Source organism: Pristiophorus japonicus, chromosome 20 (genome assembly GCF_044704955.1).
Source record: "Pristiophorus japonicus isolate sPriJap1 chromosome 20, sPriJap1.hap1, whole genome shotgun sequence".
In the NCBI taxonomy this organism is placed as follows: domain Eukaryota; kingdom Metazoa; phylum Chordata; class Chondrichthyes; family Pristiophoridae; genus Pristiophorus; species Pristiophorus japonicus.
The window spans coordinates 76,948,794-76,971,491 of NC_091996.1; the positions used below are offsets into that span (position 1 = coordinate 76,948,794).

General features: G+C 44.4%; 1 long non-coding RNA gene across 2 annotated transcripts; it reads right to left on the bottom strand.

Moving 5' to 3' along the window:
• Nucleotides 1-2,191: 2,191 nt before the first annotated feature.
• LOC139232623 (uncharacterized) lies at nt 2,192-19,953 on the bottom strand. Of its 2 annotated transcripts, none has more exons than XR_011588052.1 (3): nt 19,834-19,953; nt 15,228-15,416; nt 2,192-3,023 (listed from the first exon to the last, which is right to left on the bottom strand). It is a non-coding gene; the product is annotated as an uncharacterized lncRNA (long non-coding RNA). The 2 variants fall into 2 exon arrangements; XR_011588053.1 differs by having other exon boundaries at nt 19,880-19,950.
• Between the last annotated feature and the right edge of the window lie 2,745 nt (nt 19,954-22,698).

Consider the following 22,698-nt stretch of genomic DNA (forward strand, 5'->3'; position numbering starts at 1 on the left):
TCCTACACTAACTCAATGGAGATAATTTTACCAGTCACACAACTGTACTGCTAACTGAGCAACCCTTGATGCTCCAATTGAACTGTGGTGAATCTGTATTCACTGCATGTCTCTGTAATCTGTCCAAAATTTCAGGACACTTAGTCCGAAAGTCTAACTTAACACTTTGTCGATGTGTTTTATGCTCACTGCCCGTAGTCCTCCCAGGGGCCGAATAACTCATACAGCTGAGCAGAATTTAATATCTTCATCGTTTTAAAGCCTTCAATGATATCGCCACCGAACCAGAATTTCTCTTACGAAATTCAGCTCAATTTATGGAGGCTATCCCCAAAACAAAGGGGTCCAAGAATGAGTATCGCTTTGATCGCTCTCCATCATACCTTCTAAAGGGCCTCGATATCTCTCACCGTCTGTGCCTTCCAAAATAGGCTGCAATATTCCAATCAAAACCATGTCAAAGCTCGTTATAGTGTTCTTAGTTTATATTGTACTATTGTAGTAATACAACATAAATCTCGGTTTACCTTGTAACACTGCTTGTGGATCATCAATGATTTATTGATTGTGACACCACGTTTCCTCCCTGCATATCCGCCTTTAACAGGTACCGTTACCTTGTGAGCACAATCTTGGAGTTTCCCATACGGCAATGCATCACCCTACACTTATCCAAATTGAAGAATATCTGCGACGCTGGGACCCATTCCCTAAATCGGCCTTAATTCAACCCAATACTAACCGCTCCACTACCAACACAATGCGGCTGCTGTATGCACGGTCTACAGGATAAACTTCAGCAACTCTCTGAAGTTACTTCGACAAAACTTTTCACTCATCTGCGAACTCGACTCTAAAAAAAAAACAAGAGCCGCAAAGTACTAGGAGCAGCAACACGTCCAAATCGCCCTCCATGCTACACTTCACCCTCACAGGGACATATATCGCCGCTGCTTTACCGGATTGGGTCAATTTCGTGAAATTCCGCCCCTGACGCCACCTGAGAGCACCAGCGTCACAAGGGCTTCAGTGATTCTGAGAAAATGCCCGCCATCATCTCAAGGCAACTTGGGAGGAACAATAAAAGCTACTTATCCAGAACCACCCATAAGTCTAAAACAACTAAATGGAAAATTATTTCAAGTCCCAACTTCAAAGCACAATTTTGTGGTATGGGAGCGTGTTAACATTCCATAGTCTCAGCCAACTTACTTATGGAGTTGGTTAACAGCTGTCACCCAACACAGTGCACTGCAGGACTGAAATTGTGACCTGCCTTCAGGTGGATCTACCCCATTGATGAATGCCATTTGCCTGCGCGGTTGATACCAGTTCCTTATCCAACATGCACATTGGAAATCAAACGTGCAGCCTCAATAGAGGATTGTTTCGGTATATTTCTGATTAATATTGAGGAAACCATGGCGCTACCTGGGATATAGATGGTCGGCTACCAAAGCCACATTTGTTGAGCCCCGGTCTTTTGCACAGGCCTTGCACTATCTGCATCATCATTCTCTGAGGAAGAACACAGACATATTCCACTGTAAATCTGAGCACAAATCTTGAGCAAACAACATCCCATCAGAAGTAAATAAATCCTATTGGTTTAGAGCTTTTAAATCCTCAGACTGTCCCAAAGCACTTCACAATCCATCAAATGCAGAAGTGCCGTCACCGTGATTGTCAGGCAAACGCGGCGGCAAATTTGCGCACGGCAACATCCTGAAAACAGCACTGAGATAAATGACCAGTAAAGCTGTATTATATTCGCCAACATCACTACCTTCTTCAAATAGTGCCAGCGGATTTCTTACGTTCACGTGAGCAGGCAGACAAGGATTCAGTTTAACTTCTGGTCCAAAAGACGGGACATCCCACAGTGCTGTTCTCATCCACATCGCAACAGTGAATTCACTCCAAAAGTATATAATTGGCTGTAAAGCACTTTGAAACGTCCGGCGGTCGTGAAAGGCGCTATATAAATGCAAGTGTTTCTTTTCATCTGATCCCAGAGCTCTGTTACTATACGTGTTATTCATGTCACTTCACCGATGCTGCTGTTACAATCAATCTCGTTCCGGTGCACAATCAAGTTGATGCACAGTTAGCCCCATGGGTTGAAAAGCCTCTCAAAACATTACACTATGTATATTAGGATTTGTAAGCTTGCTCGATTACCATACAAACCATTCCAACGCTAGATTCAACTCACGTTGTCAGTTATTGCAACAGGCAGTTATTGGCAAGTGTTAATCTTTTTATTATCTATGGCCTGATGCATTACCGGTCTACGAAACCTAATTTCAGTTGTCATATTTCCCGTATAAATCTTTTTTCTCTTATCAATTCCTATGTCTAAGTTAATATTGGAAACCCTACAACCACCTGTAATCATGCCCCACCACTGGTGGTGCTGTAACATCTCAGCTTCATGTCTTCCCGCTCCTGAGTTTTTCCAGCAGAGAAAGTCCAAGAAGCTTCAAACAATCAATTTCCAAATTGCAGTAAGACTTGCTACTTAATTATAAGTAACAATATCAAATTAATGAATTATATCCAAATAAGGACACTGTGTATGACTTTAAAATGGGGAACCAATCGCCTCTACACAATTAATGATTTGGTGGGACTTTTTAAAAGTATAATTCTCTCATTCAAAGTGAACACCTTAATTTATGTGTGGCAGGATAGAATAAACGTGCTGTTTATACATAGTCTCATTGTATGTATATATTCCAGATCGCATCTGCTTTTTATTAATTGGTTGCAATTTTCAGTGAGCACCATGATCACATCATCGAATTTGGAAATCCATTCACGAAGTAGACTCCCAGCTGCAACAAAACGAAGTCTGTCTGTATCTGTCTGTCACTCTCATTACAGCTTCATCAGCTTTGCTCAGGTAGAACTTCAGTTTATCGCCGTGTTTTTCATTCAGTTTTTCTACCACATTCCGGGTTCGTTTACACAGGGCCTGCCCATCGGGTCAAAGAAGGCAAAGATCAGATCGGCCTGTTCACCTGAAGACAGAAAAAGAATCGATAATTACAATGAAAGGTTGGTAAGTGCACTGAAAGGTGTCGGACTGAAGTACATAATGGTACAAACCTTTGTTCACAAGCTCTGCTGTTTTATCCACTCTCAGCCAGGCTGCACTGAACGCTGCAACTTTCCTGACTGGGCCCTAGGTCAACGATTGACTCCCGTAGTTGATCCCTGACAATTGACTCCATTCACGTGCAGGGAAGGTGAGGGGAATGAATGGGCTCGGTTGCATCAGACTGCAGCAATGAAAAGCCAGACAGTGCAGAGTGTCTTGGTTCAAATGTGGAGAGTCACTACTCATATATAAGAACATAAGAATTAGGAACAGGAGTAGGCCGTCTAGCCCCTCGAGCCTGCTCCGCCATTCAAAAGATCATGGCTGATCTGGCTGTGGACTCAGCTCCACTTACCCGCCCGCTCCCCATAACCCTTAATTCCCTTATTGGTTAAAAATCTATCTATCTGTGATTTGAATATATTCAATGAGCTAGCCTCAACTGCTTCCTTGGGCAGAGAATTCCACAGATTCACAACCCTCTGGGAGAGGAAATTCCTTCTCAACTCGGTTTTAAATTGGCTCCCCCGTATTTTGAGGCTGTGCCCCTAGTTCTAATCTCCCCAACCAGTGGAAACAACCTCTTTGCCTCTATCTTGTCTATCCCTTTCATTATTTTTAATGTTTCTATAAGATCACCCCTCATCCTTCTGAACTCCAACGAGTAAAGACCCAGTCTACTCAATCTATCATTATAAGGTAACCCCCTCATCTCCAGAATCAACCTAGTGAATCGTCTCTGTACCCACTCCAAAGCTAGTATATCCTTCCTTAAGTAAGGTGACCAAACCTGCACGCAGTACTCCAGGTGCAGCCTCACCAATACCCTGTACAGTTGCAGGAGGACCTGCCTGCTTTTGTACTCCATCCCTCTCGCAATGAAGGCCAACATTCCATTCGCCTTCCTGATTACCTGCTGCACCTGCAAACTAACTTTTGGGGATTCATGCACAAGGACCCCCAGGTCCCTCTGCACCGCAGCATGTTGTAAGTTCTCCCCATTCAAATAATATTCCCTTTTACTGTTTTTTTTTTCCCCAAGGTGGATGACCTCACATTTTCCGACATTGTATTCCATCTGCTAAACCTTAGCCCATTCGCTTAACCTATCCAAATCTCTTTGCAGCCTCTCTGTGACCTCTACACAACCCGCTTTCCCACTAATCTTTGTGTCATCTGCAAATTTTGTTGCACTACACTCTGTCCCCTCTTCCAGGTCATCTATGTATATTGTAAACAGTTGTGGTCCCAGCACCAATCCCTGTGGCACACCACTAACCACTGATTTCCAACCCGAAAAGGACCCATTTATCCCGACTCTCTGCTTTCTGTTAGCCAGCCAATTCTCGATCTCTGCTAATACATTTCCTCTGACTCCGCGTACCTTTATCTTCTGCAGTAACCTTTTGTGTGGCACCTTATCGAATGCCTTTTGGAAATCTAAATACACCACATCCATCGGTACACCTCTATCCACCATGCTCGTTATATCCTCAAAGAATTCCAGTAAATTCGTTAAACATGATTTCCCCTTCATGTATCCATGTTGCGTCTGCTTGATTGCACTATTCCTATCTGGATGTCCCGCTATTTCTTCCTAAATGATAGCTTCAAGCATTTTCCCCACTACAGATGTTAAACTAACCGGCCTATAGTTACCTGCCTTTGTCTGCCCCCATTTTTAAACAGAGGCGTTACATTAGCTGCTGGTACCTCCCCAAAGTCCAGAGAATGTTGGTAGATTATAACGAATGCATCTGCTATAACTTCTGCCATCTCTTTTAATACCCTGGGATGCATTTCATCAGGACCAGGGGACTTGTCTACCTTGAGGCCCATTAGCCTGTCCAGCACTACCTCCGTACTGATAGTGATTGTCTCAAGGTCCTCACTTCCCACATTCCCGTGACCAGCAATTTTTGGCATGGTTTTTGTGTCTTCCACTGTGAAGACCGAAGCAAAATAATTGTTTAAGGTCTCAGCCATTTCCACATTTCCAATTACTAAATCCCCCTTCTCATCTTCTAAGGGACCAACATTTACTTTAGTCACTCTTTTCCATTTTATATATCGGTAAAAGCTTTTACTATCTGTTTTTATGTTTTGCGCAAGTTTACTTTCGTAATCTATCTTTCCTTTCTGTATTGCTTTCTTAGTCATTCTTTGCTGTCGTTTAAAATTTTCCCAATCTTCTAGTCTCCCACTAACCTTGGCCACCTTATACGCATTGGTTTTCAATTTGATACTTTCCTTTATTTCCTTGGTTATCCACGGCTGGTCATCCCTTCTCTTACAGCCCTTTTTCACTGGAATATATTTTTGTTGAGCACTATGAAAAAGCTCCTTAAAAGTCCTCCACTGTTCCTCAATTGTGCCACCGTTTAGTCTGTGTTCCCAATCTACTTTAGCTAACTCTACCCTCATCCCACTGTAGTCCCCTTTGTTTAAGCATAGTACGCTCGTTTGAGACGCTACTTCCTCACACTCAATCTGTATTACAAATTCAACCATATTGTGATCACTCATTCCGAGAGGATCTTTTACTAGGAGATTGTTTATTATTCCTGCCACTATGTCACAACTCTCCCTGTGAAGAAGGTTCTCCTACAAACAGTTATCAATTGCTTACATTTATTCTTTAATCTATGGCATTGATTTATAGATTCCACAACTAATGGAAGCAGCCTGCTTGTGCCTGCCCTGTCCCATTCTTTCTTAAAGTAAATCACCTGCGTACTACTGGACAAATGATATCAGCCTGGTATCAACGCACAATCTATTCAAAGTTAGAAAAGTGTAGCTAAAATTGTTATAGCGAGGGGACTTGAGTACGGGGCAGGGAGGTGTTGCTACAGTTGTACAGGGCCTTGGTGAGGCCACACCTGGAGTATTGTGTACAGTTTTGGTCTCCTAACTTGAGGAAGGACATTCTTGCTATTGAGGGAATGCAACGAAGGTTCACCAGACTGATTCCCGGGATGGTGGGACTGACCTATCAAGAAAGACTGGATCAACTGGGCTTGTATTCACTGGAGTTCAGAAGAATGAGAGGAAACTTCATAGAAACGTTTAAAATTCTGACGGGTTTCGACAGGTTAGATGCAGGAAGAATGTTCCCAATGTTGGGGAAGTCCAGAACCAGGGGTCACAGTCTAAGGATAAGGGGTAAGCCATTTAGGACTGAGATGAGGAGAAACTTCTTCACCCAGAGAGTGGTGAACCTATGGAATTCTCTACCACAGAAAGTTGTTGAGGCCAATTCACTAAATATATTCAAAAGGGAGTTAGATGAAGTCCTTACTACTCGGGGGATCAAGGGGTATGGCGAGAAAGCAGGAAGAGGGTACTGAAGTTGCATGTTCAGCCATGAACTCATTGAATGGCGGTGCAGGCTAGAAGGGCCGAATGGCCTACTCCTGCACCTATTTTCTATGTTTCTATGTTAATTGAGACCGTACTTTTGGAGATGGTTGTTTCCTTGCTTGTCCTGAACAGTGAGAAGCAAGTATTTTATAGCTTGATCACCAAAAAAAAAATCAGGACATTCAAGGGCAGATTCAAGTCAAACACACCCAGACCCCGAATCCATTGATAGGTCGCCCAAAAGGGCAGCTTTGGCTTGTATGAGATGTTTGGTGCTGCCTGATCTTACTATATTGGGGGAAAATTGCGGTCCGAGGCTTCCTTCAGACGAACACATCCAACCCGAAACAAATCTACAAAGCTACCTGGAGAAAGATAGGATTCCGGTCTGTGGCCTGCATTCACTGTGTACGTAGATATGACTTTCACGTACACACGTCTGTGTTGCAATGACGTGGGCCTGGACCACCAATCACTATCTGGTATTTTTATTGATAAACATGGGAACTCCCTTTGTACGAGTTCCCATTACCATCAATGAGAATAACCCCTAAAATAAGAAACACAGCACAAAAATGTTTTAAAAACAAATCACATACTTAACATTAATTGAAATTAAATTTAATTAAATGTTTTTTTTAATTTTTTAACGTGTTTTAATAGGGGTAAAATAAACTTACCTTGATGGATAGGGTTTTTTTAACATAAAAATGAATGATTAAATTAGGTTATCTATGTTTTAAAAGTGTTACGCTGGTAAAAGTAAGCTGTGCACCTGCTTTTACCAGACGTAAAAGTTTGAAGGAGATTCGCTGGGCATGAGTTGGCCAAATAGCCCAATCCCTGCCGCACAGACATCGTTCTCCCGGGATGCGTTCCATCTGTCTAGAGAAATTTTGACAGATCGAAAAAGCCGGTTTTTGGCGCATGCTCATCGCGCACCGACATCCGGCTTTTGCGAGGCCTCTCCGGGTCTGTGCACACTTTGCATGGACCCGACGATACCGCAATTATCGGCACATTGCTGTTTGTGCAGAACTAGTGGGAGGACAGAAGATTGGGAAGCTTTTAAAAGCCAGAAAATAATGACTAAAAAATGATTAATAAAGTGAAGATACACTATGAAAGTAAACTAGCACAACATGTAAAACAGGTAGCAAGAGTTTCTAAAGGTATATATAAAGAAAAAGAGTGGCTAAAGTAAATGTTGGTCATTTAGAGGACAAGACCAGGGAATTAGTAATGGGGAACTTGGAGATGGCAGAAACTCTAAACAAGTATTTTGTATCAGTTTTTACGGTAGAGGACACTGACAATATTCCAACATTGGATAGTCAAGCAGCTATACGGCAGGGGGAGTGGGGGAGGAACTTAACACAATCACAATCTCTAAGGAGGTGGTACTCAGTAAGATAATGGAAATAAAGGCAGATAAATCCCCTGGATCTGATGGCTTGCATCCTCGGGTCTTAAGAGAAGTAGTGGCAGGGATTGTGGATGCATTGGTTGTAATTTACCAAAATTCCCAGGATTCTGGGGAGCTCCCAGCAGATTGAAAAACTGCAAATGTAACGCCCCTATTCAAAAAAGGAGGCAGTCAAAAAGAAGGAAGCTATACACCAGTTAGCTTAACATCTGTGGTTGAGAAAATGTTGGAGTCCATTATTAAAGAAGCAGTAACAACATATTTGAAAAAGCAAAATTTGGTCAGGCAGAGTCAGCATGGATTTATGAAGGGGAAGTCATGTTTGACAAATTTGCTGGAATTCTTTGAGGATATAAGGAACAGGGTGGATAAAAGATGTGGTGTATTTGGACTTTCAGAAGGCATTTGACAAGGTGCCACATAAAATGTTATTGCTCAAGATAAAAAATCATGGGGTTGGGGGTAATATATTGGCATGGATAGAGGATTGGCTAATGAGCAGAAAACAGAGAGTCGGGATAAATGGTTCATTCTCTGGTTGGCAATCAGTAACGAGTGGGGTGCTGCAGGGATCAGTGCTGGGGCCCCAACTATTTACAATCTATATTGGTGAATTGAAGAAGGAGCTGAAAGTAACTTAGCCAAGTTTGCTGACGATACAAAGATGGGAGGAAAAGTAATGTGTGAGGAGGACATTAAAAAGCTGCAAAAGGACATAGACAGGCTAAGTGAGTGGGCAACAATTTGGCAGATGGAGTATAATGTTGTAAAGTGTGAGGTCATGAACATTGGGAGAAAAAAAAAGAGCAAGTTATTATTTAAATGGAGAAAGATTGCAAAGTGCTGCAGTACAGCGGGACCTGGGGGTACTTGTGCATGAAACATAAAAGGATAGTATGCAGGTACAGCAATTGATCAGGAAGGCCAATCGTATATTGGCCTTTATTGCAAAGGGGATGGAGTATAAAAGCAGGGAAGTCTTGTTACAGCTGTACAGGGTATTGGTGAGGTCACACCTGCGTGCAGTTTTGGTTTCCATATTTATGAAAGGATATACTTGCTGTGGAGGCAGTTCAGAGAAGATTCAATAGGTTGATCCCGGGGATGAGGGGGTTGACTTATGAGGAAAGGTTGAGTAGGTTGGGCCTCTACTCATTGGAATTCAGAAGAATGAGAGGTGATCTTATCGAAACGTATAAGATTATGAGGGGACTTGACAAGGTGGATGCAGAGAGAATGCTTCCACTCGTGGGGGAGACTAGAACGAGAGGGAATAGTCTTAGAATAAGGTGCCGCCCATTTAGAACTGAGATGAGGAGACATTTCTTCTCTCAGACGGCTGTGAATCTGTGGAATTCGCTGCCTCAGAGAGCTGTGGAAGCTGGACCATTAAATATATTGAATATAGAAATAGACAGTTTCGCAAACGATAAGGGGTTATGGGGAGTGGGCAGGCAAGTGGAGCTGAGTCCATGATCAGATCAGCCATGATCTTTTTGAATGGCGGAGCAGGCTCGAGGGGCCTTATGGCCTACTTCTGCTCCTAATTCTTATGTTACGTATAATACTTGTTAGGCCAATGGGGAAAAACAGCTTGTTTAACAAGAAAACTATTTTGATTGGTAACAGATATGTAAATCAATTCTCTTTATATTGCGTTGAATTTTAACGATTATATAATTATGTAAATACAGAATTGTGTGGTAGAGAAGTGAGAGCAATTTAAAGAAAATAGCTGTTTGTAATGAGTATTAGACATTTTAAAAGCCTAAGATACTCAGCTCAGAACGGTGACACATTTCAGTCATCAATCAACCATCATCAAATGTGGATGTCATGTGCACATTTTAAGTGTGTGTTTAAGCACGATTGCATGTACTGCGTGCTCAACACAGCTATACCACCTCACTTCAATGTTGAAGAACCTTATTTAAAACCTCGGTCTAACAATAGCCTTAGTAATTTAAATGTCAATGGGGTTCATTTATTAATTGTGATTAAGTGGACACTTTACCCATCGCACTTTAACGTCCCACTTGATCCTGAGATTCTCCAAAAGCCAAACTCCACAAGGTTACAGGCCCCCGTTTATCCCAGGCTCTGCCAGTACAGCTGGTATCCAGCTTGTGGGGAAAGTGCTAGTGCGTCGCGGGCAGTTTTTTGCTATAGGTACATTTTCATTGAACGTGCAATAATATTTAAGCTAACTGGCAACAGGCAGAGATTTTAATTCCGTCAGGCAGCGATGCATCAGCACACAGCTGCTATCATGAGAAGCCGAGGTGCAATTGACCATATCATCCAATATGTAAAGGTAAAACAGAAATCAAAGTTTACCATTAGATTACCGTGTCACATCCATGCCATACATTCATCGCCCCTTTTTCTAATTAAACAGTTGACGTGTTGCCTTGACTTTCTCTATTTCTAATGAATGAGTTAATGTGTAACCCTGACCGTCCCGTTTCCTCTATTTATTATTAAACAGTTAAAATCTTCCCATGCCCTCTATTTCTAAATAAATGGTTTATCTGCCAAACCATGTCCCTATTGCTAATAAACCAGCTGCAGCATTCCCCTCATTGTTTCTACTTAAACATTTACTGCGGTCCACCAACTTTCCCCATTCTCTATTTCTATTTAAACAGTCACTGTGTTCCCCTTATCGCCCCTGATCTCTGCCTCAAATTAAACAGTCACTGTGTTCCCCCTACTGCCCCCACTCTCTATTTCTATTTAAACACTCAATTTGCTCCCCTTACCTTCCCTGTCCTCTGATTCTAATGAAACAGTCATTGTGTTCCCGTAAATTCTCCTTTCCGCTATTTCTCATTTAAAAAGTTACAGTATGCCCCTTTCTTCCTCGTTTCTCATATTCTAATTAAAAAGTTAGTGTTCCCCTTAATTTCCCTGTCCTTTGTTTCTAATTAAACACTCATCGTGTTACCCTTACCTCCCCTATTCTCTGTTTCTAATTCAAAAGTGACTATATTCACCTCTACACCCCATGTTCCACTATTTCCAGTAATGCCATCTCCGAGCTCATCTTGTTAATGAGACCCAACTCTTACTCTCTGGTTCAGCTTCCCAATAATTTGCTGAGTATATAAGAACATTAGAACATAAGAAATAGGAGCCGGTGTAGGCCACCTGGTCCCTCGAGCTTGCTCCACCATTTAATATCAGGGCTGAACTGACCATGGACTTAGCTCCAGTACCTATCCGCTCCCCATAACCATTTATTCCCTTATCACTTAAAAATATGTCTATCTCCGCCTTAAATATATTCAATGACCCAGCCTCCACACCTCTCTGTAGCAGAGAATTCCATACAATTTCAACCTTCTGAGAGAAGAAATTCCTCCTCATCTCAGGGCCCCTTATTCTGAGACAATGTCCCCTAGTTTTAATTTCCACGAGTGGAAATATCCTCTCTGCATTCACCTTGTCGAGCCCCCTCATTATTTTATAAGTTTCAATAAATCACCACTCATTCTTCTGAACTCCAATGTTTATAGGCCCAACCTACTCAACCTATTTTCATAAATCAACCCCCTCATCTCCAGAATTAACCTAGTGAACCTTCTCTGAACAGCCTCCAATGCAAGTATATCCTTCTTTAAATACGGAGATCAAACTATACGCAGTACTTTAGGCTTGGCCTCACCAATACCCTGTACAGTTGTAGCAGGACTTCTCTGCTTTTATACTCTATTCCCCTTGCAATAAAGGCCAATAATCAATTTGCCTTCCTGATCACTTGCTGTACATGCATACTAATTTTTTGTGTTTCATGCACAAGGACCTCCTGCTCCCTCCGTACTGCAGCATTTTTTGCAATTTTTCTCCACTTAAATTATAATTTGCTTTTGTATTTTTTCTGCCAAAGTGGATAACCTCACATTTTCTCACTTTGTAATCCATCTGCAAATTTTTTGCCCACTCACTTGGCCTGTCTATATCCCAATGTCGATCTTTTGTGTCCTCCTCACAATTTGCTTTCCCATCCATCTTTGTATCATCAGCAAACTTGACTACATTACACTCGGTCCCTTCATCCAAATCATTAATATAGATTGTAAATAGTTGAGGCCCCAGAACCAATCCATGCAGCACTCCACTAGTTACGGTTTGCCAACCGGAAAGTGACCCACTTATCACGACTCTCTGTTTTCTGTTGGGTAACCAATCCTCTATCCATGCTAATATATTAGCTCCAACCCCGTGAACTTTTATCTTGTGCAGTAACCTTTTATGTAGCACCTTGTCAAATGCCTTCTGGAAGTCCAGTTACACCACATCTACTAGTTCCCCTTTATCCACTCTGCTTGTTGCACCCTCAGAAAACTCCAGCAAGTTTGCCAAACATGACTTCCCTTTCATAAAACCATCCTGACTCTGCTTGATTGAATCATGCTTTTCCAAATGTCCAGCTACTGCTTCCTTAATAATGGTCTCCAGAATTTTCCCAACAATAGATGTTCGGCGAACTGGTCTAAAGTTTCCTGCTTCCTGTCTGCCTCCTTTTTTAAATAGGTGTATTACATTTTCGGCTTTCCAATCCGCTGGGACCTCCCAGAATCCAGGGAATTTTGGTAAATTACAAGCAATCCATCCACTATCTCTGCATCCTCTTCTTTTAGGACCCTAGGATGCAAGCATCAGGTACAGGGGACCTGTCTACCTTTAGTCCCATCATTTTACCAAGTACTACTTCTTTAGTGATAGTGATTGTGTTAAGTTCCTCCCTCCATTTAGCCCCTTCATCATCCACCATTGTGATGTTTTTAGTTTCTTCTACCGTGAAGAAAATTTGGCAGATGGAGTATAATGTTGGAAAGTGTGAGCTCATGCACTTTGGCAGAAAAAAAATCAAAGAGCAAGTTATTATTTAAATGGAGAAAGATTGCAAAGTGCCGCAGTATAGCGGGACCTGGGGGTACTTGTACATGAAACACAAACAGATAGTTTGCAGGTACAGGAAGTGATCAGGAAGGCCAATGGTATCTTGGCCTTTATTGCAAAGAGGATGGAGTATAAAGAGGCCACACCTGGAATACTGCGTACAGTTTTCGTTTGCATATTTACGAAAGGATACACTTGTTTTGGAGGCAGTTCAGAGAAGGTTCACTCGGTTGATTCCGGGGATGACGGGTTTGACTTATGAGGAAACGTTGAGTAGTTTGGGCCTTTACTCATTGGAAGAATGAGAGGTGCTCTTATCGAAACGTATAAGATTATGAGGCGGCTTGACAAGGTGGATTCATAGAGGACGTTTCCACTGATAGGGGAGACTAGAGCTAGAGGGCATGATCTTAGAATAAGGGGCCGCCCATTTAAAACAGAGATGAGGAGAAATTACTTCTCTCAGAGGGTTGTACATCTGTGGAATTCGCTGCCTCAGAGACCTGTGGAAGCTGGGACATTGTATAAGTTTGAGGCAGAAATAGACAGTTTCTTAAATGATAAGGGCTTAAGGGGAGCAGGCGGGGAAGTGGAGTCCATGATCAGGTCAACCATGATCTTATTGAATGGCGGTGCAGGCTCGAGGGGCTTATGGCCTACTCCTGTTCCTATTTCTTACGTTCTTATGCTCATACTCCCTCAGCAGAACATCTTTATTTGTCCTACCTATACCATTGCCACCTACGTCAACTGGATCCTCCTCCTCCCTCTCCAATTTCTTCTCCAGCCCATAGGAGAGATCCTTAACCCTGGCACTGGGCAGGCAACACAGCCTTCGGGACTCATGCTCTCTGCTGCAGAGAACAGTATCTATCCCCCGAATGATACTGTCCTCTACCACTATAGCATTTTGTTTTACTCCGCCCACTTGAATGGCCTCCTGTACACGGTGCTGTGGTCAGTTTGCTCATCCTCCCTGAAGTCTCTGTTCACGTCGACACAGGGAGTAAGAGCCTCGAACCTGTTGGACAAGAGCAAGGGCTGAGGTTCCTCCATCACTATATCCTGAATCTCCATACCTTCCTCACTCATAGTCACACCCACCTTTCCCTGACCACGGAATTTGAATGAATTAATCTAAGAGGTGTGAATGCCTCCTGGAACACAGCGTCTGGGTAACTCTTCCCCTCCCTGACGTGTCACAGTATCTGCAGCTCAGAATCCAGCTCATCAACACGGAGCCGAAGTCCCTCGAGCTGCAGACACTTGCTGCAGATGTGGTCGCTGTGGACCTCAATGGGGTCAAACAGCTCCCACATGCAGCAGCAGTAACCCATCATCTGCCCTGCCATCACTAATGTATTTACTGAATTATGTTTTTAAGTTTTGTTTTAAAACCCAGCCCTTAATTTAAACCAATATCCCGGAAAAGAGAAAAACTGACCAACCAATCGTTTCGCTGCTTTCCCACGGCATTACACTTTGATTCTGATTTTATTTTACTTCTTATCTTCCCAGTTGGTGCTGTCTGGGCCCCGATCGCCGCTGTTTTTTCTGCTGCTCCTGCCGATTTCGTACTCTTCTTTCAGGCATCCGATGTCCCGCTGCTTGTTTATTTTGTATCTAACCCCCTGTACCTGCGCTAGAAGTGTTTGATGGGACAGTGTAGAGGGAGCTTTACTCTGTATCTAACCCCATGCTGTCCCTGCGCTGGTAGTGTTTGATGGGACAGTTTATAAGGAGCTTTACTCTCTATCAATGCTGTACTTGCCCTGGGTTTTTTGATGGGACAGTGTGCAGAGAGCTTTACTCTGTATCTAACCGCATGCTGTACCTGCCCTGGGAGTGTTTGATGGGACAGTGAAGAGGGAGCTTTACTCTGTATCTATCCCCCTGTATTTGCCCTGGGAGTGTTTGATAGGACAATGTAGAGGGAGCTTTACCAGTGATGTGGTGTCTGAAGGATGATGATGATGATATCTGTTAACCAGTTATTATCTACCGTCTTACTAATTCAACCAGTTATTAACTACCGTCTAACTAATAAATTTACTAATTTGCATTTTAATGAGCTCAAATTTATTATCTTTTTATATGTTCTTATATGTTCTTATAAAGACTGAAGCCACCAGCCGTCTCCCCCAGTGCAGAATGTGACTCACTACTAACAGGAAGGATTTTTGTTTAACTACTAAAGATGCATAATGAAGGGAAATCAATCTCAGTACCTTTAACTAACAGCGACATGGAAAGAGGGAAATGAATGACCTTTAAATATCTGGTCCACTTGGCACTGAAGTGTCTGAAACTCATAATAGGAACTCCAGGGAAACAAAATGCTGACAAATGTTAAACTGTTTGGTTGGCAAAAGAAATCTCAATTTAACTTTTAAAAGATGAACAGTTTAACGGGGGTTAACACTGACTCACCTGACAGGCCGACTCAGGATCCACCCCTCAAGCACCGCGATTGGTTACAGAACACGCTGCTCCCTGGGCCCTCCGGCCTCTGAGCTCTCTTCCTGTTGGTTCCCAGGGCAATCAATCACCACTCGCTAACATTACGCTGACAGATGAAGTTGAGGGGCTCAGAGGAAGAAATAAAATGAGGCCGTGAATCTGAGTTAAGAAATAAAATTAGAGAAACATCATTAAATTTATAAACTAAACTATTTAAAGTCAAATCAAATGAATTGTTGCATTTAATATATTCCTTTTGGGCCAAGTGGGAAACAAGTGATGTGGGGCTGTGCAGAGTGTCTGTGCCCGGTTACACAGTGTGTCCCTGGCTCTCCGCTCCAAGTGCACATGTTTCAGCTCACATCCAACTGACTGCATAAACCTCACCCGTCTAAACCCCATCACACAAATATCAGCATTTGATGTAAGTTATGCTAAACCTTTATAAAACACTGGTTAGGCCTCAGCTGACACATTGTGTTCAATTCTGGGCACCACACTTTCAGAAGGATGTCTACACCTTAGAGAGGGTGCAGAAGAGATTTACTAGAATGGTACGAAGGATGAGGGACTTCAGTTATGTGGAGATACTGGAGAAGCTGCAGTTATTCTCCTTGGAGCAGAAAAGGTTAAAAGGAGATTTGATAGAGTGTTCGAAATCATGAACAGTTTTAATAGACTAAATAAGGAGAAACACTTTCCAGTGGCAGAAGGGTCGGTAACCAGAGGACACAGAGTTCAGGTGATTGGCAAAAGAAGCAGAGGCGACATGAGGAAACATTGTATAAGCAGCGAGTTGTTGTAATCTGGAATGCACTGCCTGATCGGGTGGTGGAAGCAGATTCAATAGTAACTTTCAAAAGTGCATTGGATAAATACTAAAGGGACAATATTTGCAGAGCTATGGGGAAAGAGCAGGGGAGTGGAACTAACTGGATAGCTCTACCATAGAGCCAGCACAGACACGATGGGCCAAATGGCCTCTTTCTGCGCTGTTTCATTCTATGAAAATGGCAGATGATCTTACCCAGAAAGCTGTGACCACATATCCCCAGCATAACCAAGACCAACTATTTCCACCTCCGTAACATCGGCCGTCTCCGCCCCTGCCTCAGCTCACCCTCTGCTGAAACCCTCATCCATTCCTCAGTCACCTCTAGACATGACTATTCCAACACACTCCTGGCTGGCCTCCCACATTCTACCCAATGTAATCTTGAACTGATCCAAAACTCGGCTGCCCGTGTCCTAACTCGCAGCAAGTCTCGCTCACCCGTCACCCCTGTGCTCGCTGACCGACATTGGCTCCCAGTTAAGAACATAAGAAATAGGAGGAGTAGGCCATATGGCCCCTTGAGCCTGCTCCGCCATTTAATACAATCATGGCTGATCCAATCATGGAGTCAGGTCCACTTCCCTGCCCGCTTCGATTTCAAAATTCTCATCCTTGTTTACAAATCCCTCCATGGCCTCGCTCCTCCCGATCTCTGTTATTTCCTCCAGCCCCACAACCCCCAGAGATGTATGTGCTCCTCCAATTCTGCCCTCTTGAGCATCCCTGATTATAATCACTCAACTATTGGCCGTGTCTTCTGTTGCCGAGGCCCCAAGCTCTGGAACTCCATGCCTAAACCTCTTTACCTCTCTTTCCTCCTTGAAGACACTACTTAAAACCTACCTCTTTGACAAAGCTTTTGGTCACCTGCCCTAATTTCTCCATATGTGGCTCAGTGTCACATTTCTTGTCTCATAATATATCACTCCTGTGAAGCACCTTGAAACGTGTTACTACATTAAATGCGCTATATTAATACAAGACAAAAACAAAATACTGCAGATGCTGGAATCTGAAATAAAAACAGAATGCTAGAAATCTCAGCAGGTCAGGCAGCATCTGTGGAGAGAAAAGCAATATGTTGGCATGACCACACCGCGCATGCTCAGCACACGATCACACCGTCCCGCGCATGCTCAGCACACGACCACAAAGCGCATGCTCGGTCCACTCATGCTCAGAGCACGACCATACCCGCAGCCATGTGATCCACACACCGCCTGATTGACGGGAGCTTCAAACCGATGGGAGCGAGTGGGTGGCGCCCGGAGGACCGAGAGCGCGGATGGTCCTCAAACCAATCCGGGGGCCCCGAGGGTTGGGGCTTCAAGGGAGCTTCACTCAGCATCAGTGCTGCACCTGCCCTGGGAGTGTTTGATGGGACAATGTAGAGAGAGTTTTACTCTGTATATAACCCGTGCTGTACCTGCCCTGGGAGTGTTTCATGGGACAATGTAGAGGGAGTTTTAAAATTGTATCTGACCGGTGCTGTACCTGCCCTGGGAGTGTTTGAGAGACTCATAGAAATTTACAGCAGGGCATCATATCCATGCCGGCCGACAAAGAGCTATCCAGCCTAACCCCACTTTCCAGCTCTTGGTTTGTAGCCCTGTAGGTTACGGCACTTCAAGTGCACATCCAAGTATTTTTTAAATGTGATGAGGCTTGCTGCCTCTACCAGCCTTTCAGGCAGTGAATTACGGACCCCTACCACTCTCTGGATGAAGAAGTTTGCCCTCATATCTCCTTTAAACCTTCAACCAATTACTTTAAATCTATGTCCCCTGATTGTTGACCACTCCACCAAGGGAAACAGGTCCTTCCTATCCACGCCCCTCATAATTTTATACACCTCAATCAGGTCTCCCCTCAGCCTCCTTTGTCCCAAAGAAAACAGATCCAGCAACTCCAATCTTTCCTTATAGCCAAAACTCTTGTAATATTCTTGTAAATCTCCTCTGCACCCTTTCTAGTGCAATCACATCTTTCTTGTAATGTGGTGGCCAGAACTGCACACAGTATTCCAGCTGCATCATGACCAGTGTTTTATGCAGTTCAAGCATAACCTCCTTGCTCTTGTATTCCATGCATTGACTAATAACGGTCAAGTATTCCATATGCCTTCTTAACCACCTTATCTACCTGGCCTGCAACCTTCACGGATCTGTGAACCTGCACTCTAATGTCCCTTTGTTCCTCTACACTTTTCAGTGTCATACCATTTAATGTGTATTCCCTTGCCTTGTTAGACCTCCCCAAATGCACCACCTCACACTTATCCGGATTGAATTCCATTTGCCACTGTTCTGCCCACCTGACCAGTACATTGATATCTTCTTGCAGTCCGCAGCTTTCTTATTCATTATTCACACAGCCTATTTTAGTGTCATATGCAACTTCTTAATCATACCCCCAACATTCAAGTCCAAGTCATTTATATGTTCCAGAAAAAGCAAGGGATCCAGCACTGTGCCGTGTGGAACCTTATTGGATACAGCCTTCCAGTCAAAAATACAGCCTTCCAGTCACAAAAACACCCATCAAACATTTCACTTTGATTCCTGCCTCTGAGCCAATTTTGGATCCAACTTGCCACTTTGCCCTGCATCTCATGGGCTTTTACTTTCGTGACCAGTCTGCTATGTGGAAAATTGGCCAGGACACCGGGGGTAACCCCCTGCTCTTCTTTGAAATAGTGCCAAGGGAAATTTTACATCCACCTGAGAGAGCAGATGGGACCTAGGTTTAAACTCTCATCCGAAAGTGTTTGATGAGACAGTGTATATTCAGGTCCTGATGAATTGAGTAACTGTCAGATCTTGACAGTGTTTGGTCTGAGTCTCTTGTTCTCCAAAGCTATCAATCCCCATCCCACACACTCTCCCTCCTCCCTGTGCAGAGATCCAAACCCATTGCACCATCTCCAACTATTTTTCCTCTGCTTCCAATTTTTTCCCTTCCCTGAAAGCACTGACTGTGGTTGGGTTCCGTTGTACACTCACTGGTTCCCCTCCCGCTCCTCCCCTGAAAGCGCTGACTCTGTCTGGGTTCAGTTCTACACTCACTGGTTCCCCTCCTTCTCCTCCCCTGAAGGTGCTGACTCTGTCTGGGTGTCTTTGCTCTCGTCACCTCTTTATACACTCTGACCCTCCCTATATATCTGTAATATCTCCCTGTTTTGGTGATGGGCTCTCCCTGACCACTCGCCATTTCACTTTCTGAGACAGATGCTCCCAGACTGTCAGCATTTCAGAGAATCATTCAACATAGAAGGAGACCAATCGTTCATCAATCCTGTCCGACTCACTGGAAGAGCCATTCCCTGCACCTACCCCAAAGCACTGGAACATTTCCCCTTTGAAGCATTGATCATTTTGAAAGTTATTATTGATGAACTTTTCAAAGTGTGAAACCCAGTTCTGAGCCCAACCCTCAATATCTGAGGTGTAACTAGTGACTGATAAAGGTTGACCATAATGAGCTTGTTGTTGTATCTATACTGCTATTAATACTGTAACAGATTGATCAGCTGACCCTGCCCCTCACAGATTTGTGGTCACCTTTAAATTGGACCATTTGGTTTAGAAAGCCTCCCATTTTTCTTCCTTCCAGAATACATTGAGTGTGGGTGTCCCTGGGAGCCTGAGGCCCTGACCCCGCGGGCGGGCGGGACAAACCCGGGCTCAGCCTCTGGCCTGTTATTGGGCCCTGGGCCCTACACCAGGGGTTTATGAAGCTCACCAGCCCCACTCGCGGCTCCAATTCCTGCCCCGCGCCGACAACCCACCGTCTCGTGTCCCACATCATCCGGGCTCCACCAACTGTCATCGCCGCCTCCCGCGCATGCTCAGTGCGGGAGATCCGGGCTCAGCCGCCGCCCACGGTGGGGGTGGGGGTGGGGGTGGGGGCGCAGAGCTGCCGTCAATCACCCGGGCAGTGTGAGCTGTGTCTGAGGCAGCGGGTTAATACACCCCGGGGGGACGCGGGCTTCACACACACCCCGAGTGCGGATCCAGGCCCAGGCCCAGGCCCAGGCCCCGCCCGCGAGACAACACTCCGTATTATCCGCTTCACACACACCCGCTGTGGGCCTCAGGCCCCGAACAACAACCTGCGGCTCCGGCCTTTCCCCGGGCGGGGGCAGCTGCGGGGCTTTCTCCCGGTGACAGGCCCCCGGCAATGGCCGCTCTGTCCCGGGGTGGGCGCTGGGGGGGGGGGACCAACAGTTGCCCATGTGGGGCTGTCCTTGGAAGCGGGCTCTGGGGGAGATTAGGTTGTTAAACAGACTCTGTCCGCACAATGGAAAAGTGTTTCAGGAACAAGTATTTCTGTAGAGGCTTTACATCTATTTTAAATATACAAATTTATTTTAATTTGTTCTTGGGCTATGGGTGTTGCTGGCAAGGCCAGCATTTATTGCCAATCCCTGAACAACAAACTGCTCCTCCGGTGTTCCCCCGAGCTTGGGATGATCTCAGACGATGAAACAATTGTTGATTTTTGACAGTGAGGATGGAAGGAGAGTGTCTAGAATAAGGAATTGACAGCTTACGGGGGACAGGAGGGGACAGAATGTTCTATCGAATCAAGAATTGTCTGTTCTAAATTTCTATCCTGTCCTTAAAGTAACAATGTTTGTAACCACTATTTATTTGCAGGGTATTAGAAGGGGAGGATCTGCAGGGAAACTCAATCCAAACATCACGACAAGATTTGACAGATTCCGCGTATTGATCAGGATCACCTTATCATCGGCCTTTGTAAAAACACCAATTACAGCGGGAGAAACAGGACACGTGTGTGTGGATGCACCTTCAACCAATCGTTCAGCCTGTGAGACTCGTGATCCCACCTGACTCAACATTATAAATGCGTGATGCTCCATTCACACATCGAAGGTGAGAGAGATGCTGTGGGACACATGCTAAGTCCAGTATCTGAATGATTAACAGACTGGGTTTTGTGTTTAGTGATCCCAGGCATGTTACCGACACCTTCCCTCGATATCAAGGCTAGGAGAGGCACTCTGGAAGGGAAGGGAAATTGGGACTTGTCCCTGCGAGTAACCGAAGGTATGAGAACTGAAATATTCCAGAGTTAGAAAGGAGAAAAGACCCAAAATGGAGTAGTCAGTAACAGGACATCAATTAGTCTCTTCTTATCTTGGAGACATCAAATATCGACACACTTTTATTTCAAATATCAAAATATTAAACTCCAGCCCAGTTATTTTCAGCAGAACAAACCCCAACTAACAGAACTAACACGATTCAGTCAGGATGTGATTAAGAGCAGCAATAACATTAGAATACAACCCCTGCAGTTACTTGTGAACTCGCTGGAATCTCAGCAGGTTGGATGACTGAGTGAATCCTTTCCCGCACTCAGAGCAGGTGAACAGCCTTTTCCCAGTGTGACTACGATGATGCATTTCCAGCTTATAAGGTTTGGTTCAGTTCTGCACCCGCTGTGCACAGAGTGAGAATAAAATCAATGAGCTGCTGATTTACTCTGCTGGATACTGGGTCTTTTGTGCTGGCCCAATGGGGTGAGCCCGGGCTGGCCCAATGGGGTCAGCACAACATGGCTCCCTTTCAGGGGTCACAAACATGTGGTCCAATCAAACTGACAGACACCCTGAAGCCCCGCCCACCCTTTGTCCCTGCCGTGTCGAAGCTCCGAGTGGAGCACTTGTTTTGCGAGTTTCATTTCGGGCATATGGAGAGTTTTCACCACCAATTCTGGCAGGGTTCAGTTCTACACTAACTGGTTCCCCTCCCTCTCCTACCCTGAAGGTGCTGGCTCTGGCTGGGTTCAGTTGCACACTCACTTTGTTCCTGCACCAAGATGGCCGTGCATGCGTTTTCCTCCTCACCGAATCAAGATGGCGGCGCGCTGAACCTGCCTTCCTGCACAAAGATGGCTGCCGTTACACTGGGCCTGTGGCCGGAAGAACATAAGAACATAAGAATTAGGAACAGGAGTAGGCCATCTAGCCCCTCGAGCCTGCTCCGCCATTCAATAAGATCATGGCTGATCTGGTCATGGACTCAGCTCCACTTACCCGCCCTCTCCCCGTAACCCTTAATTCCCTTATTGGTTAAAAATCTATCTATCTTTGACTTGAAAACATTCAATGAGCTAGCCTCAACTGCTTCCTCGGGCAGAGAATTCCACAGATTCACAACCCTCTGGGAGAAGAAATTTTTTCTCAACTCGGTTTTAAATTGGCTCCTCCGTATTTTGAGGCTGTGCCCCCTAGTTCTAGTCTCCCCCACCAATGGAAACAACCTCTCTGCCTCTATCTTGTCTATCCCTTTCATGATTTTAAATGTTTCTATAAGATCACCCCTCATCCTTCTGAACTCCAAGGAGTAAAGACCCAGTCGACTCAATCTATCATCATAAGATAACCCCCTCATTTCTGGAATCAGCCTAGTGAATCGTCTCTATACCCCTTCCAAAGCTAGTATATCCTTCCTTAAGTAAGGTGACCAAAACTGCACGCAGTACTCCAGGTGCGGCCTTACCAATACCTTATACAGTTGCAGCAACACCTCTCTGCTTTTGTACTCCATCCCTTTCACAATGAAGGCCAACATTCCA